Source organism: Gossypium arboreum, chromosome 4 (assembly GCF_025698485.1).
Source record: "Gossypium arboreum isolate Shixiya-1 chromosome 4, ASM2569848v2, whole genome shotgun sequence".
Lineage (NCBI taxonomy): Eukaryota > Viridiplantae > Streptophyta > Magnoliopsida > Malvales > Malvaceae > Gossypium > Gossypium arboreum.
Genome location: NC_069073.1, coordinates 70,212,978 through 70,218,584, shown reverse-complemented (window position 1 = coordinate 70,218,584; position 5,607 = coordinate 70,212,978). Strand labels below are relative to the sequence as shown.

Below are 5,607 nucleotides of genomic sequence, written 5' to 3'. Positions count from 1 at the left end.
AGCCTACATGACAATCTATGTGTACTTCATGTCATGTTTTAAATTTCTATGATTTTTTTTATATTTCATATTTTTTTTAAATTGTTGAATATTTTTTTATAATATTAAGTTATTTGTTGATGTATTATATAAGACAAATAGTGCATGTCAGCTTAAAGTACACAAGGACTACCACATGGGTTGCCACAACTTGACTTTTTTTAAGAAGTTATTGGTCAAATTTAGCTTAAAAATGAATGAAAACCAAATTGACAAAATATATAAAAATTGAAGACTAAATTTTTCCACTGTTGTACATTTAAAATAAGAGGTAAACACCTTAAATAAAAATGGTAAACTATACACTATCATTAAATTATTAATAAGTTTATGTTTTAGTCATTCTATTTCAAAAAGTTACAAAACGATCACTAAGCTATTTGAATGTTTTCATTTAAATCACTGAACTATTCAAAAGATTTTATTTAAGTCACAGGACTATTAATTTTTTTAAAAGTCCGACTAGCGAGATTTAAGCGACGATTTGATGATCAATACGATCGATCAGTACCCATTGACAGTTTGACACCTTCCAAGTGCCGGAAGGTCAAGGAAGTTGATTACTTGATGACAGGGGAGTTGACAACTGAAGTGCTGGTGAACAGGGTCCGTAACTATAACTTCCGAGATAGGAGAAGAAAATTGTTTAAATTTTGGTCCGCAGATTCATGGTTTTCAAAGCTATTTCATGAAAAAAATTTGAACTAAAAAGAAAATGAATGAAAGCTTTCAATTAGTGCAGAAGGTGCGAACAAAAAATGTCATACAACAACAATTTTAACATCCTAATAACTTAAATAAAAACTTTCAAATAATTAAATGACTATTTTTAAATTTTTAAATTAAATCACCAAAATATAAATTATTAATAATTTAGTTACCTTAATCACATAGGTAGACAAAGTCATCTTTGCTTCAACATCTCTTCGAATAATTTTTCTTTTTTTTACTTACAGGACATTACAAAAGTTAAAGAAACAAAGAGGTGCTAAGGAAAATAATATTTAAGGATTTATAACATTTTTAAGAATTTATCAAAATTATATTTTACTAAAATATTTAAAGATTTATCAATATTTCTAAAATTTTATCAAAATATTCAAGAATTTTTCCTATATTTCTAAGATTTTGATATTTTGAAAACTTTAAATATTTTGGTAAGAAGATTTTGTAAGCTGAAGCTTAGAAGTGCCAACAAAATCTGTACTACAAACAACACAACATAATATTGGACTGCCAATTCAAAGGAGATTGAATTAATACAAAGCAGGGAAGGATTTGAAAAATAATTCTTCCTGTTTCTTCAAATTACTGCCCCAGATTAAAAAATGGGACTTACATTAGCAAAGAAAAAAAAAGCTAGCTAGTCATATGTCAGCAACAAATATTTACACTTGGCCAGACTTTGGCACCCGATGCTGATCGGGCTTTCCCTTCTCCGGCGAATCGGTGGTGATTTCTTGTATTGTGATGACAACATCGTCGCTGTTCCCATCGTCAGAAGTGTCCGGAACTGGTCGGACCATTCCCCGGTGAAGCAGCTGCTGCTGCTGCTGTGGTTTCTCCGGTGAAACAGTTGGTTCCATAGTCTTGCTGAAATGAGCTCGTTGGGAAAGTTCATGGACTGCTTCCGATATTTTCTCAATGCATTTGGTTATCTCAACCAGGACAGAACCCACCGTGGAGACCGGCACTATTGCTAGGAAATCTGCATTCTCCATGGAGGAAGCTTTGAGAGCAAATTTGAGGTCTTTCATTGCAGCTTTGGAGTTCTCTACATGGGGATTCGCAGAGGAAGGATCTGTCATCATTTTCATGGATGTGGCTAATGCTTTTAATGCCTTACCGCATTCTGCACTCATTCTAGAACATGGTCCTTCAATCTTACTTTTGAACTCTTCTGATGCCTGCAAACATCAATGAAATTAATTAGATATTACTATACAAATTTATATCATATAACACTCAACTCTGAAATAGTGTGTATATATATATAGTACCTGGATATCAGAATTAATGCAGCCATTAATAGCTTCAATCTGATAGGCACATTGTCGAGCCAGAGCTCCAATCTTCAAGTAGTGTTTCCACGGATAACGAAGTGGGAAGCGGCCATGTCCAGGCTCCCATCTTGCGAAATTTGCCTATTAATTTATTGCATATATTTGGCTATTAGATCAACAACAATGATATTAGAAAATTATTGTTATAAAACTTCTTTATACATATAATGGGTTAATTAACTAGATGAAGTACGTATTTTGATGGCATGCATGCAATCGTAAAGTTTAGTGGGGAGAAGGTAAACTAACCAAAGATTCTTCACTGTTTTTGAGTTTAGAATACTTTTATATCCCTGGTGAAGAAATGATTTGCCATTGCCATCCTTTGAACCCACACCACTCCCTCCATCTTTACATGATTGAAAATATACATCTCCAAATCCTGAAATAAATTTTTTAATTACTTAAATAGAGAAAATAATTAATAAAAATAATATATTAATTAATGCTAAAGATTGTCTTTTTAAGACACTAGCTAGCAGAATTTTTTTTAATATTAAAGTCAAATAAATTATTTGTAAAGTATATGATAATATATGTAAAGCTGGCTAAAATAATCATGGTTAATTAAAAGTAAACAATAGGTAAATTCTGGCTAGTGTGAACCTTCTAGGTAAGTAGCAAGCTTTTCCAGGTTGGAAGCGACTGCCTTGTGAAGATCTTCACCAGCCCACACTGGACAAATAAAAATGGATATAAGCATACAAGTTGCTCCCCCCATTATAATTGTCGATAGTCTTTGATGAGCTAGCACTACCAATTCATCCACTCGGTACCCCGAAACAGCTACCAAGCTGAAGGTAAGTATAAATATCAAAACTCCATAATCATATCTTGCCTTGATCCTTGGGAAAAACCTTGAAAATGTTGCTGCTGCAGCTGCCAAATTAAACAAATAAAACCAAATCAGTCAACTTGCATTAGCTTGAGCTTGAATCAAGTGTAAGAATTTTCTTGTAAATATCAAGTCTTTTTTACCTAGTACAAAAACAAGGATTCCCAGGACAATGGGTTCTCCTTGCTTTCCAAATAAGCTTGCAAAGTAGTCTGCTCCAATCCCAAGGCCACCAGCTAGAAACGTTGCGAAGCCTCTATTCAAGCACTTGCTTAGAGTTCCACCTGGAGATTCATGGATACTATTTGAATATTTACTAGAAAACTCTTGTGAACTTTTGGCATTATTGGCCTAAATTAACTTACCTACTGTAAATTCAAATACAACCACAACTGTTAGCACTGCCCACATTCCAGCCACCCCAAAACCATCATAGAGAGGCCTAGCGTAGTACAACAATGACACCAACGACAGAGCAAGTCCCACTTTGAAGGAGTGAATGAGCCTTCTTGGGTCATCTTGCCCAAGCTTTTTGATGCTCATGGCAATTGATATAATTCTGGCCATCAACTTACCAGGCAAAGCCTTAAACCTGCCCCATGCACCGGCAAAAAACCTGGCTTTCTCTTGAGCTGTTGACCCAATATCCATGGTTAAAGGCAGGGTATGCCAAGAAATCCTTCCAAGATATATGCTTCTTCTTTTTCTGTAAATCAACTAAGAAAAGGGAAAGGAAGGGAATGTTTTGTGATCTATGAATTTTGTCCTTCACTGGCCTCATATTTATAAGCAAAAGGCTCAATATCAAGAATATTTTCTTTGAGGAATTTCAAGTGCTGACAGCTGACTAGGCCTGATATATTGTTTATTGCTCTTTCCTTACTCAAAAAGAAAAAAGAAATAGAGTTTAAACAAAGAAATTGTTAGTGGGTTAGCCCACTAAGAATCAGAAGTCAGACTGAACCAAAGGGTTTTGAAATCCATTTGCTTTTAATCTGCTGTAATTTACTTTCCATAAGAATGAGGATTGTGAAATTGGCAATGACATCAAATCTTTTTCCATTTGGGAACTCTCTCTAAATGTATCTTTCACTTTCATTTCTGGTTATGTCAATTCCCTTAACTCAGCTGCGTAAAGACTTGATCAGCTGACTCAATTTTCAGAGGATGTTATTTACTTGGACACAGCTAGCAAAGCAAACCATGCCTAACTGAGTTTTTTACCATTTTTATATATAATAAAATAAAATAAAAAATGTTGTGGGTATTAGGTTAGGTACAAAGTTCAAGCACAACAGCATGTGTCATAGTTAAGTTGGTAAGAATGATAGTGGAATGACTTAGGAATCAATTAAAAATTAAAAATAAAAATAAACATTTAAACCAACATAACATAGTGTATCCCTACGGTTCCTTGCAGAAAGTTAAAGAATTTACTCACCACTATTCCCTGCATCAAAATTTTAAAATAAGATTGAAAATGGCACAACATTGGATCATGGAGATGACAACAGGCTGACTTTGAAAATAAATAAATACACACAAAATTTAAGAAAAAGGAAAACATAGCAAATGAAGATTTAACAGACAGATATGTTATTAAATGGATGTTTAGAACTCTCCATACCATTTCCAGCTTTAGAAATATACTATTCAATGAAAAACATAACTCCATGCATGCATATTCAACTCACTCACTGATGTAAACACTGACAATCCCATTTTTTAAACATTCCATACATTTTTATTTATTATTAGTATTATTATTAGTATTTTCACAAGCTATGCTCTTGGTTCTTTTGCTTTTATTTTATCATATCTACCAAATATTATCTGCCAACAATCACTTGTGAGGAGGATCTGACGCTACCATATGTATTTTTTTTTTTTTAGTTTAAATATCTCCTCTCACTTTGATGAAAATGATATGGTATTCAAGTTGACATTATGAACCCTTATATACACACAAAAGAGAGGGTTCTTTTTTTTTTCTTTTTAACTTTACTAGTATAAGAATCAATAACTATAAATAAACTCAAATAGTACAAAATACAATCAAATTTAAAATCGACATTGAAACTCGATTTTTTTTTTAAATTTGATACTCTACTAACATCTATTGGTAATGCTTAGATTAAAAAAGGCGGAGGGGGGGCTTCCTTGCAATTATTCTAGTTTTTATGTGTTACATGAATTTCATTTTCATATATGGGATTACGCTAAAGTCAGAATTTGCTTCTTCTTATCTTTGATAAGTTATACATGCACTCATCAAAATTCTTTTACTTATTTTTGCATACTATATATCACAGAAACTTTTCTCGAAAGATAAGTGGATGAAAAATGAATGAATGAAATGGAAAAAGGAGATTCAAAGAGGGAAACAGCAAGGCAATAAGTGGTTGAATTCTATATTTGTGTTCCCCACAGACTCTTCTCTCGACATTATCCAATTTCCAATTCTTTTCTCTACTTACTTTAGAAATCATTCAATGGCCCGAAATCCATATAGAAAAAAAGAAAAAGAAAAAAAACGATAATAAAATTAAAAGCTAGCTTATCTTATGTTGTTGAGAAACTTTGATTTGATTTGATTTGTAAAGTGACGAGAACTCTTCAATCTGCAAGACAATCAGAGAATGTGCAATTTGCTTTTGAATTGTAATCATT

The 5,607-nt window shown here is 32.7% G+C and overlaps 1 pseudogene; it reads right to left on the bottom strand.

The window, feature by feature from the left end:
* Nucleotides 1-1,267: 1,267 nt before the first annotated feature.
* LOC108459925 (aluminum-activated malate transporter 8-like) lies at nucleotides 1,268-3,710 on the bottom strand (annotated as a pseudogene).
* Nucleotides 3,711-5,607: the final 1,897 nt, after the last annotated feature.